The sequence below is a fragment of the Odocoileus virginianus genome, unplaced genomic scaffold (genome assembly GCF_023699985.2).
Source record: "Odocoileus virginianus isolate 20LAN1187 ecotype Illinois unplaced genomic scaffold, Ovbor_1.2 Unplaced_Scaffold_49, whole genome shotgun sequence".
Lineage (NCBI taxonomy): Eukaryota > Metazoa > Chordata > Mammalia > Artiodactyla > Cervidae > Odocoileus > Odocoileus virginianus.
The window spans coordinates 29,929-43,730 of record NW_027224311.1 but is presented as its reverse complement, the minus strand read 5'-3'; the positions used below and the strand labels follow the sequence as shown (position 1 = coordinate 43,730).

At 43.8% G+C, this 13,802-nt stretch overlaps 1 long non-coding RNA gene and 1 pseudogene across 1 annotated transcript; one reads left to right on the top strand and one right to left on the bottom strand.

The window, feature by feature from the left end:
- Positions 1-7,915, bottom strand: LOC110140971 (uncharacterized). The gene is made up of 2 exons (XR_011486210.1): positions 3,602-7,915; positions 1-1,900 (listed from the first exon to the last, which is right to left on the bottom strand). It is a non-coding gene; the product is annotated as an uncharacterized lncRNA (long non-coding RNA).
- A 13-nt stretch (positions 7,916-7,928) lies between these two features.
- LOC110140969 (tRNA (guanine(37)-N(1))-methyltransferase pseudogene) lies at positions 7,929-10,268 on the top strand (annotated as a pseudogene).
- Positions 10,269-13,802: the final 3,534 nt, after the last annotated feature.

Here is a 13,802-nt window from a genome sequence, read left to right as displayed (position 1 = left end):
TAGATAAAAAATATTTATATGAAGAAAATTACATATGAATATGGAACATATAGATACATACAGAGTTTATATATAAAACAGTAGGTGAAACTAATGCTAACTGTATACAACCAAACAACACTCTGGGGTCCAGGATGACATCCAGGTCCAGGTCTTCAGGGATTCAGAGCAGAGCCTGCAGCACCAGCACAGGTGAAGGAGTCCCTGGGAGGTGCACAGTCAGACAGCAGAGGGCGCCCTGGGGAAGGAGTGCAGGACCCAGAGGACTTCCCAGGAGCTAGACTTGGCTTTGGGGCTCAGATCTCCAGAGCACAGGGCCTGTTTGCTGCTCTTTGCTAAGGGCATTGTCTGTTAGTGGGAAGTGTCTAGAAACGTCCCACAGAAGCAAGTACACCTGTGCATCTGGCTGGCAACCCTCAACTGATGGGTTCCCTGGACAGTGAGACTCAGGCAGAAGAACAGGGGACTCTGGGATCCAGGACTAAGAGCTTGCCCCCTCCCCCCCTTCCCTTTAGGCCCTGGGAAGAGCAGGAGGTCAGATGACACAGTGGGTAGGACAATATGCTTACCCATCCTACATTCAGTACAACTGCTTCTGAGACCTGAACATTGGAAATGGACAGATACCTGGAGTTTCAATATTCCCTAATAATTGCTTCTAACCTACAGTCAAACGCTCCTGAGATTTATGATTTTAAACTGCTATTATGTTGTTGTAATTTTTAAAAAGGACATTTTAATTGTGTAGTATATTATAACATTGAAATCTGAGAGAACACACTGCTTTTTAAACTGTAATATATCAAAATATGTTATTAATGACCGAACGGGAAAAAAATAAAAAATAAAAGGAACATGAGTAACTTGAATCCTGCCACTCATCCCAAGTGTGCTGCTCATTTGCTGCAGTCATGTCTGACTCTGTGCAACCCTATGGATGATAGCCCACCAGGGTCCTCAGTCGCTGGGATTCTCCAGGCAAGAATACTGGAGTGGGTTGCCATTTACTTCTCCAGGGGATCTTCCTTACCCAGGGATCGAAGCTGAGTCTCTTGTGTCTCTTGCCTTGGCAGGCAGGTTCTTCACCACTAGCAGCACCCTCCCAAGTTGCACATGGCACTAAATTGCATTCTGGTATTCTTTAGTTGGAGTTGTACACATACAGAGAAGAATCTGCAGAACCTCCAACTTCAGCTTGAGGGATGGTGCCCTGAGGTGACCCAGGACCCTAGGGTTCCAGAACCTGAGGGACCCCAGACTCGGGCACCCCCCAGGCTGGCTGGGACCCTCAAGACCAGGGAGCACCCACAGGGATGTGGAGATGCCAGGTGACCCCCTGTCTGCACAAGCTCTGGGAGCCTGTGTCTCCTTCACTCTGTTCCCAGGAGGCCAGGACTGGGGAGGGAGGGGCCACCCCAATCTCTCTGCAGCTGGTGATGAACTAGGGGTGCCCCCTGCTGCCCTTATGGGGTTTGGAGGGCAGAGCTGGCACCTGCAGAGACTTATATATCTTTAGTAAAATGTTTACTTAGCCATTACAAAGAATGAAATTCCATCAGTTGCAACAAAATGGATAATCTAATACATTTAAGTCCACTGACGTTGAAAAAAGTCACTGAAGGGAGTTACTGGAAGGAATCCAAGCAGGTACCCCTTCCCGTGATCTCAGTGATGAGAACTGTGTGCAGCTTCACTCGTTCCCCTAATAGGAACTGATAAGGAACAGAGAATCCTTGAGAAATGGCACACAAAGGAAAAAAAAAATGCAACTTACTGGATTCTGTAAAGTTGAACGTCCCCTGACAGTAAATGACTTCCATATTCTTGCTCTTCTGCTCCAATTCTTCATTATCTTCCATTCAGTTTTCTGGTGTTTCCAGGCAGAACTCCTGTGGAATGGCTGTGGGAAAGCAAAGGGGAGATTTAGAGTCAGGATGTGACCAGGGGACTGTGGTGCCCTTGTCTCCAGGGAACTCCCAGGGCCTTGGTGTTTCACCTCTTCAGTGAAAAAGTGGATCTCTGACCTCCAACATCCTGTTGCCACCCTCAACTTGTCTATGTGTGACCAAGAATGAGGCTGTGCCAACCTGTTCCTCCTCCAGGTGGTCACTGTCTCCATGCATCTCTGCCCATGACCTTCCTTGCCTCCTTCTCCTGCTGCTTCTTCTCTAATTGCTCCCTTATTTCTCTCCTCTAGTCACTGTTACTTTACTTCCTCCTTCAACCTCTAGCAACCCTAGAGTTTGCAATGTGGACACATTAGAAGGAGGAACATCGGTGTATGGCCACTGTCTCCAATCAGTCCATTACTCAATTAACCAATACATTTCTCCAAGGGAGGAGCTGGCATGGACTCGAGAGTGTGTTGAGCCCTGGGGGAGGGAAGGACAAAAATTCCACATAACAGAGACTCTCCCGTTGCCTGGGGTGACCTGAGTTACCTGGGAGATGCTTAATGCTCACAGCAACACCTCAAGTTTCACAGACCCTTAGAAAGGATAGAGGCAAACACTTCCAATTTCATTTAGCCAGAATAATGTGACAAGGGTCCTCCATAAACATGTGGTAGCTGCCGGGCTTGCACTGAGACATGGAAAATTGGGAGGGATGAGACTTGGGAAGGTGTAAGGAAAGGAGAGAGGATGGGGCAGGCCTGGGTTGGGGAGAAGGGGCAGGACTATCTGGATGCAGCAGTGGGTTCTGACCCCAGGACCTGCTGCCCTGGGAATGCTCAATCCTAGGAGACCAGGTCAGCAGGGCTATAAAAGCAAGTGTGTGAAGAAGCCCAGTGGGCCCTTCACAGACTCTAGAATCTGAAGATATGGAGGGTCTCTAGGAGCAGCAGGACATGGACCTCTAACCCAGAAGCACCATCAGCACATCAGCCTTGGCTGATGCAGAGGCTGTGAAGAGCCCCAGGAGACCGAGCCCAGGCAGGGACCCCAGAGCCTGTGTGCTGTGACTCATCCACCCCCGGCAGCGCCCTTTACACGAGGAATTAACAGTGAGGACAAACATGAGGGGAAGTCACAAGTCCTGAAAGTGCAGGAGGAGAGAGTTCACATCTCACCCACCACCTCACAGGCACTGCAAGGACGTGGTCTCCAGTGTCAAGTGACAATGAGAGTTTTGTGCCCACTAGGATATGGTCCTCATAGTTCAACATGCAATAGAAAACAGCCTGCAGTGCACAATACCCGAGATGTGCTGACCAGAGACCAGGTTTCCATATTAGTAAAAAAGCAGAAACGAGCAGCTCTTATAGGAAAAATAATTTTTGAAGAGTAAAGCAACAAAAGCTGATTAGAAATAGAGCACAATGCAAGTCCAGGACACAATTTCTCTATCATATCATTTCATATGTAAAGAATAAGTCAGAATTCTATACACATTTCCTTCTTCTTAATTTCATGTTCACTTTTCTTAGCCACCAAACAGAGTTTAACTCTGGGGTTAACAGAGGGTTTAACTTCCAGAACCCTCTCCCATCAGATCCCAACGGAATCTTGTTAGCTACCTGTCTCCCCTTTCTCATCACTGCACCAAATGCCCTCCACAGTGCATTCCATGAGCAAAAAGGTGATTAGAATGAGCAACCCACCCACATATCCTCCAGTTGAGGCCTGCTGGATCTCACAGCATCACCTTGACCTTTTTCCCAAGGTCCTGAAGAGACACCCCACTGTGGATAGCAGATGGCAGTCATCTGTGCTCTGTGCAGTCACAGTCATTCAGTAAGTCACTGATATCAGTTGCAAACCTAAAGACAGAGATGCTGAAAAAGTCAATTCTCAACCTCTCACTTCTACATGTCCACTAGAGCTCTCACCTTCATGCTAACCAACCTGAAATCACAAGTGTTTTGACACATGTATAACATGCCTTTAAGTAAATTATAGCAGTCATATCTCGCTAGTGCCTACCAACTATAATACACAAAAGCCACTATATATGTTTATATATGTGTGCGGATAACTCATGCAGTCGATTTCAGCACTTTGTGAGCCCAGGGACTAGCCGGCCAGGGCCGTCTGTCATGGAATTCTCCAGGCAAGAATCCTGGAGTGGTTAGGCACTTCCTTCTTCAGGGGATCCTCCTGACTCAGGGCTCTCACCCAGGTCTTCTGGATTGCAGGTGAACTCTTTACTGTCTGAGCCACCAGGGAAGCCTGAAGGAATCTTCAGATCATCACCACGAGTCCTGCCGGTTCTGACAGATGACGGCAGAACAGGAACTTTGGCACAAGTGAAGGTGTTTCCCAGGTGGCTTAGTGGTAAAGAATTTGCCTGCCAATGCAGGAGACGTGGGTTCAATCTCTGGGTTGGGAAGATACTTTGGAGGAGGAAATGACAATCCAGTTCAATATTCTTGCCTGGAAAATAGCATGGACAGAGGAGCCTGGTGGGATATAGTCCATGGGGTCACAAACAGTGGGGTCATAACTAAGTGACTGAGTATGCATGGATTTATACAGGGTGTTAACACCCCTCTCTTGTTATTTCCTTTGTGTTTTCTGGCCATTTCAAGATGACTGTTTGCCCTTAAATTAACAAAGAAAAGACCTCTGACCCATGAGAGTAATTAGCCTGAGGGGCTAAGAGGGATGTGGCCCTTTTCTGGTTTCCATGGTAATCAATGAGCCAATCTGCTGTTCATTCCCACTGTAATTGGTAGACTCCTTATCCCCTCAGAGTAAAGAAAACTATAGCTGCTGTCTTCTGCCTGTCCCCTGCTATCCACAGTGGGTGTCTCTCTGAGAGGGTAACAGGCAGGAAGGCCAGGGGTCTCCAAACAGAGGAAATAGGCTTCAAGTGTCAGACATTTTTATCTCTCTCTTAAGCGGCAGGAATGATGCTTTTTTGTTCCCCCCTTTCTATACAAATTTAAAAGGAGATTTCTCTTAAAATACTGTGTTGCCATAATGACACCTGGTTCCACCTGAAGTTAACTATTCTCAAACCTTGAGTTAACCAATGCATTCTTCTTATGGAAATGTTTGTCTTAAGCTATGTTAATGTACTATGCCTTTACCCCAAACTCTGTCTTGAAGTCCATTCTGCCTAATGGTTCAGAACCTACTTGACAAACCATTATGTTATATTCAGACATTGTTCCCCTAATCTATGTAAATGAAACTATTTGTATGGTAATCTGCCTGTCTACAGGATTCAAGTCAATCATTTTACGGCCTGGGATGACTCTTCTGGTGCCAAGATTATCCCAAAAGACATCTTATGGATGAGGGGCCTGGTGCCATTCTGAGTTTTAAGACATTCCTTTCTTTCTTAACAAACTGCTAGTGACTATATAACATCCAGCTGAAGACTAACAGGGGGGCACTCTTTCTGCCCCCTTCTGATGCCTGTGTCAGAAGCTTTCTCTATCTCCTTTATACTTTAATTAAACTTCATTACACAAAAGCTCTGAGGGATCAAGCCTCGTCTCTGGCCCTGGATTGAATTCTTCTCCTCCGGAGGCCAAGAATCTCAGAGTCTTTTTGTGGTTCAGCAACAACCTTTCATCTCCAGGACCCATTTACCTCAGATATGTAAGACATCCCATCTATTAACCCTTTGATATCTCTGTCAACTCTGGAATCTTTTTTTGGTCTCAAGTCCAGGCAAAGTACAGCACTTGCAGGCCTGCAAAATGTAGCCCAACAGCTTCTGCAGAGTATTTGGCTGGCCTGATTTCATGATTCATTTTTGTAGGTATTTCCTGGGCTTGTGAATACAACCCACGTACTCAGGAGCCTTTGGGACACTGAAACAGCAATGCTAATACCTAGATCTTAGAGGATTTCCCAGCAGGTGTTCCACTTGAGGGGACAGGTGTGGACACAGGGCCCAGGGCAATTGTGCTGAACATCATCAGAGAAGAGGTGAGGAGGGAGGGAGGGACACTGCATCTCCTCACCAGCCCATACCTCCACCACTGACTCTGAGATCAGGGAGGGAGGGACACAGGGTCTTCAGAGAGAAACGACCAGCACACTGAACACTACACACCCCACTGAGAGAAAGAACTAAGGCACGAGGAATTGAAATGACAGATCCTGCTCATAGCCTGGAGACTTAGTACTGTTGACATTTCTATAGTACCCAAAGCTAAGTAAAAATTCATTGCAACACCAATCAAAATATTAACATCATTTTCATAGAAATGGGAAAAACAAATCCAAAAATATATATGGAACCGCTAAGGACTCCACATAGACAAAATAACCTTGAAAACAAAGATCAAAGTATCTCACCTCCTGATTTCAAAACACATTACAAAGATATAGGAATCAAACCTGTATGATACTGACATAGAAATAGATACATAGCCCTAAAGACCAGAATACAGAGCCCCAAGAAAAGTCACGGATACATGGTCAAATGAAATTCATCAAGGTTCTAAGACAATGGAATAGGAAAAGGGTAGTCTCTTCAATAAATCAGTACGATGAAAAGATAACCTACAGAAAAATTACAAGCCATGTATCAGATAAGGAGCTCATCCTCAAAATTCATAAGAAAATACCACAGCTCAAATGCAAAACAAATACAATATTAAAAAGAGTAAATAAGGGAGTTGAGGAATGTGCAAAGATTTAAACAGATGTTTCGGGAACAAGACAGACAAATGACTAGCATACAAAGGAAAAGGTTTTCAACCTCACTAATCATCAGGGCAAAGTAAATCAACACCTCATGCCTGTTAGTTTGTATATTATAAAGGCAAAGAATTAACAGGTTAAGGCCATGATGTGGGGAGCTAGAACCTTTGTACACTGCTGGTGGGAATGTAAATTGTGTGGCTATGTTGTGGAAAACAGTAAAAGTTTCCTTATAAATGTATAAAAAGAGCAGCATATGATTCAGCAAACACAGTTCTGGATATATATACAAAGGAAATTAAATCAGTATCACAAAGAGATATCTGCAGTCCTAAATTCACTGCATCACTTTCCACAACAGCCTAGATACACAACCAACTTCAGGTAACAAGTATTCTGTGCCTGAGCTAACTTTAGATAACTGGGAGAAACTTGGTGCTCAAAATAACTGCTTAAGTCTCTTAGCCCCTTAGGGAGGATGAACACAATATTATAATTAAAGTAACATGTCCAAAGTGTCTTAGTCTGAAGTGATGCCACAAAGGTTTTACAGATAGGGAAGCCTCATATACACACAGCACCAGCCAGGGTTTACCCCAATCTTGGAAAGACTGGGAGGAATCAAACCTGGGAAAGTTTGAGTAAAGGTTACAGGGTGGGCAGGACTGGGGTGTGCAGAGCAGGGGCAGGGCTGTCTAGATGGAGCATTGGGTTCTACATGGAACAGTGATCTTGGGTCCTGCTGCTCTGAGTCTCTGACCTAGGTCTGGTCAGTCCCAGGAGACCAGGTCAGCAGGGCTGTGAGAGCCAATGTGTTAAGAAAGCCAGCAGCTCCTTCACATTTTCAAGCATCTGTGGCCTTGTTGGTCTCTAGGGGCAACTGGACATGGACTGCTCTCACGTGAAAGCACCTTCAGCAAAGAATCCTTGGGTTGGAAGCTGAGATGAGCTCCAGGAGACTCAGTCCAGTCTGGGACGCCAGAGCCTGTGTGCTTTGACTTATCCAACCCCGAGAACACCCTTTACATGAGCAATAAACAATGAAGACAAACATGAGGGCAATCTACAAGTCCTGAAAATGCAGAGGTAGAGAGTTCATATCTCACCCAGAACCTGACACTCACTGCAAGAACTTGGCCTGCAGTGTCAAGTAACTATTAGGCTTTTGGTCCCATTAGGATATGGCCATCATAGGAGAATTTAAACATGTCCAAAGTCCCTTGTATATAAGACTCTGAAGGCACTAACCATAAGCCATTCTCTCATGTTTGTCAATGAAAGGACAAAGAAACAGGAGTCTTGTGAGAAAGGACACTTCTGGCCGAAGACACGTTTCCGAGCAGCACCGGAGCATGAGGAGCTTATTGAAACAATTTGGATTCTCAAGAAGTCTGCTCAAAGTGGAAAGTTGTAGAATACCTGAGTCAGCATCACTGATTCTACTACCTTGGGCATCGCTGATACAGAAGCTTAGCAACGCACCTGTCATTTTCTTGCTGGATCAAAGAAAAAGATTCTCAACCATGCCTGAAATAGAAACAAATCACAGAGACTCTGAATTGTTTTCCCCACCTTCTGATGTTCGAGGAATGACAGAACTTGATAGAACAGCTTTTAAAAAGATAGTCACCATCCCAGTGCTTAAAGTGAGGAAAGAAATAGTCAATAAACTGATGCGATCCCTTAAAAGGGCAGCACTGCAGCGCCCAGGCATAAAACGTGTGATTGAAGATCCAGAAGATGAAGAAGGTAGACTAATTATGTTGGATCCCTATAAAATGTTTACCGTTGATTCCTTTGAGAAAGAAGAACTCAGTATTTTAAAGCAGCTGAATGTCAATCCACAGATATCGAAATATAATCTGGAACTAACTTATGAAAAGAAGAAATCAGAAGAAATCTTGAGAGCTGTGCTTCCTGAAGGTCAAGATGTGACCTCAGGGTTTAGCAGAGTTGGACACATTGCTCACCTGAAACTTCGAGATCATCAACTACCTTACAAGCATTTAATTGGCCAAGTTATGATTGACAAAAATCCAGGAATCACCTCAGCAGTAAATAAAATCAATAATATTGATAATACCTACCAAAATTTCCAAATGGAAGTACTGTCTGGAGAGGAGAATATGATGACCAAGGTTCGAGAAAACAATTACACCTATGAATTTGATTTTTCAAAAGTCTATTGGAATCCTCGTCTCTCCACAGAACACAGCCGCATCACAGAACTTCTCAAACCTGGGGATGTCCTATTTGATGTTTTTGCTGGGGTTGGGCCCTTTGCCATTCCAGCAGCGAAGAAAAACTGCACTGTGTTTGCTAATGATCTCAATCCTGAATCCCATAAATGGCTACTGCACAATTGTAAATTAAATAAAGTGGACCAAAAGGTAAAAGTCTTTAACTTGGATGGGAAAGACTTCCTGCAAGGACCAGTCAGAGAAGAGTTAATGCAGCAGCTGGGACCACTGTCAAAAGAAAGAAAACACTCTGTGCACATTGTCATGAATTTGCCAGCAAAGGCTATTGAGTTTCTCAGCGCTTTCAAAGCACTCTTAGATGGACAGCCATGTGGCAGTGAACTCCTTCCCATCGTGCACTGTTACAGCTTTTCCAAAGATGCTAATCCAGCTAAGGATGTTCAGCAATGAGCTGGAACTGTGTTAGGCATCTCCTTGGAGGCAAGTAGTTCAGTTCACCTAGTAAGAAATGTGGCCCCTAACAAGGAAATGTTATGCATCACTTTTTGGATTCCTGCTGCTGTACTTTACAAGAACCAGACCGTAAATCGAGACAATCATGAAGATCCACCTCTTAAACGCCAGAGGACAGATAAAGACCTTTAAGAAGAAAATACACAAATTGCTTCAGTCACTTAATTGGAAATATTTTCTCCATCTCCCCACTAGACCTTTGTGATAGTGAACTATCATTTGTATGATTTCTAATATTTTAGCATTCAGTTACTTTAGTATTGAACCCTTTTATTTTACCCTTGCTGGCTTCCCTGGTGGCTCAGAGGTAAAGAATCTGCCTGCAGTGCAGGAGACCTAGGTTCGATCCCTGCATCTGGAAGATCCCCTGGAGAAGGGAATGGCAACCCACTCCAGTATTCTTGCCTGGAGAATCCCATGGGCAGAGGAGCCTGGCGGGCTATAGTCCATGGGGTCACAAAGAGTCAGACGTGACTGAGCAACTAACACAGTCCTATAAATTGGGAATTATCAAATTAAAATTTAAATAAGCCTACTAAATATATTTTGTTTTATAATTTTATCATCATATATATCTAATCTTTTATTAGATAAATATGTTTAAATATGATCTTGGGAAAGTAGTTTTTGAAAGTATGATAACTGCATGCTAACTAGGAAAGCACTAATCATTTTACAGTTATCGTTAGTTGAAGAGTATAGCTAAGTTATATGTAAGTACTCCTATACTATTACTATTAATATAGAAGTATTAATAATAACAAATGAGATTATTTAGATCAGAGACAGGCAAACTATATCCAACAGGCCAAATCTTGTCCACCACCTGTTGTATGGTAAGTAAGCTGAGAATGGTTTTTACACTTTCAAATGATTGGGAAAAAAAAAATTTGTGACATGAAAATTATATGAAATTTAAATTTCAGTGTCCATAAATAAAGTTTTATTGGAACTCATTTAAAAAAAAAAGAAAGGACATTTCTAAACGTAAAAGCAAGAAGAGATGTCTATAACAAGAGATGACTACAGGCGCAGCACAACAAAATACATGGACACATAGTTCTATTATTTCATTAAAATATGAGGAACAAATCACAAGCTTACACATATTCCCTTCTTCTTCTTCAGTTTATATTCACCTTCTTTTATCTCCCAAGTGGTCCAGAAACTCTCTCCCTCCAATTTAAATCCTCAGTTCATATTCACCTATTTTATCTCCAAAGAAGCAGGTATAACCTGAGTGGTTCAGGAACCCTCTCCCTCTAAATCCTACTCTCCCTGAGACCTGTGTCCTATCTAATTCTCTTCTACATCACTGCTGCTAAGACTCTCTAGCATACATTCTGTAGAAAGACAACCACGAGCAATAATACAATTATACAAGTTGACCCTTCCATCTTTCCTCCTCCTCTTGGCTCACAAAGCATCTCCCTGGTCTTCCCTCCAGGTTCACAGACCTTCCCTGTGCTTGGCGGAGTCAGAGCCTTTCAACAAGATGTTGATCACAGTTGCAAAATTTCATATGACATAGAGATCCTGAGAGAATCCCAACCTTACTTTTCCACATGCTCAATATAGCTCTTACATTCAAGCTTATGAAACTGAAATTCCAACATTTATGGACACACCTGAAATATCACTAGTGTGACCAAGTAATTCTGTGGTTTTTGTGGGGCTTTTTAAAAATATAACACATTAATTATTGTTTGAAGTATATTCATTATAAATAGGCTGATCTGAGTAGTGGCTACTCCACTGGAACATTCAGCTCTAAGAGCTCCAATGATAAGGAAAAGACGCTGAGCTGCTGTTCTGGCTTTTCTTTATTGCAGAAGATTTGATGGTCTCATATGCTCAGTCATATGTAGGTATACCTGGGGCTCTTGGACACAGGCCAGGCATTGGGAGAGTGCTTGTGGACATTTCAATAGTAAAGTGAACACTCAGATTCAAATAAAATTCCCAGAGGGGGCTCACTTGTAGGCAGAGGTGAAGGGCTTGGCCCTGCACACCTGCACCACAAGTAACCAGAGGGCAGGCACGGAGGGGAGAGAGGACACCCCCTCTCTTCACGAGCCCGTCTTTCCCACCCCTGACTCAGATGACTCAAACAAGGTAGTGCAAGAGGCTCGTCAGGAAGTGAAAGGTTTGGGCCCTGAAAACCACAGGACACTGCTGAGAGAAAGAAGACACAAGGAGATGGAATGCCATAGCATGTTCCCAGACTGGAATGTTGATGTGGGCACTGGAAACCACAGGACCCTGCTGAGAGGAAGGACACAAGGAGACGGGACGGCACACCATGTTCCCAGACTGGGATGTTGATGTGGGCCCTGGAAACCACAGGACACTGCTGAGAGGAAGGACACAAGGAGATGGGACGGCACACCATGTTCCCGGACTGGGATGTTGATGTGGGCCCTGGAAACCACAGGACACTGCTGAGAGGAAGGACACAAGGAGACGGGACGGCACACCATGTTCCCAGACTGGGATGTTGATGTGGGCCCTGGAAACCACAGGACACTGCTGAGAGGAAGGACACAAGGAGACGGGATGGCACACCATGTTCCCGGACTGGGATGTTGATGTGGGCCCTGGAAACCACAGGACTCTGCTGAGAGGAAGGACACAAGGAGATGGGACGGCACACCATGTTCCCGGACTGGGATGTTGATGTGGGCCCTGGAAACCACAGGACACTGCTGAGAGGAAGGACACAAGGAGATGGGACGGCACACCATGTTCCCGGACTGGGATGTTGATGTGGGCCCTGGAAACCACAAGACACTGCTGAGAGGAAGGACACAAGGAGATGGGACGGCACACCATGTTCCCGGACTGGGATGTTGATGTGGGCCCTGGAAACCACAGGACACTGCTGAGAGCAAGGACACAAGGAGATGGGACGGCACACCATGTTCCCAGACTGGGATGTTGATGTGGGTACTGGAAACCACAGGACACTTCTGAGAGAAAAGACACAAGGAGATGGGACGGCACACCATGTTCCCAGACTGGGATGTTGATGTGGGCACTGGAAACCACAGGACACTGCTGAGAGAAAGAAGACACAAGGAGATGGAATGCCATAGCATGTTCCCAGACTGGAATGTTTAGTGCTCTTGACCTTCTTATGCAACTAAAAGTGATGTGCATATATATTGAAACCACTCACAAAATCTCATTTCAATGTTATACAAATGGAAAAAAACAAACAAACCCAGAATACTAATACTTATGGAACCTAAAAGAAACTCAAAGAGAAAAAATCTTGAGAGCAAAGAACAATGGGGCCTTAATGCTTCCTGAATTCAATCCACATAAGAATGCCACAACAGTCAAAACAGTGTTGTACCAGCAACAAAATAGGAAGAGAGACCAGTGAACCATAAAAAGGGAATTGCAAATAAATTGACACACGTGTGGCCAAATGATCTTTACCAAGGTTCTAAATTTAAAAAGTGAAGAAAGGAGAGTCTCAACAATCAACAACAAGCAACTATAGAATGAGAGGAAGTATCTTCAAAATGTGTATCTGAATAAGGGGCTTACATCCAGAATGTCAAAGAAACTACTACAACTCAACTTCAAAACAACAGCAGGCAAATAACTGAAATTTCAGTCAGTTCAGTTGTTCATTCATGCCTGACTCTTTGTGACCCCATGAATCGCAGCATGCCAGGCCTCCCTGTCCATCACCAACTCCTGGAGTTTACTCAAACTCTTGTCCATTGAGTCGGTGATGCCATCGAACCATCTCATCCTCTGTCATCCTCTCTCCTCCTTCCTTCATTCTTTCTCAGCATCAGTGTCTTTTTAAATGAGTCAGTTCTTTGCATCAGGTGGCCAAAGTATTGGAGTTTCAGCTTCAACATCAGTCCTCCCAATGAATATTCAGGACTGGTTGGAACTCCATGCAGACCAAGGGACTCTCAAGAGTCTTCTCCAAAACCACAGTTCAAAAGCATCAATTCTCCAGTGCTCAGCTTTCTTTATAGTCCAACTCTCACATCTGTAAAAAGCTTCAATATCATTTCTTCACAGAACTGATCAATATACATAAGAAAAGTGCTCAACATCACTAAGTATCAGGGAAACAGAAATCAAGTCAAAACTAGATATCACCTTTCAGGATGTGTATTATAAATAGAAAATAACAGTTGTTAGCAAGGATGTGGAGAAGTGCAACTTTTGTAACGTGTTGGTAGGAATGGAAAATGACATACCCATTATGAAACAGTTTGGAAGTCCCTCCAAAAATCATTCAGATCCAAAAATTATCATAAGATGAATCAGTCACTTATTTGAATTCATATCCAAAGGATATAAAGTTAGAATGTTCCAGGATATATCTACAGTTTCATATCGATTGCCACATTGTACACAACAGACAAGGTAGAAATACTGTCCAGTGTCCACAGTCAGATAAATCAATAAAGAAAATGTGATGTATACATACACTGGAATGTCATTGTCTTTAAAA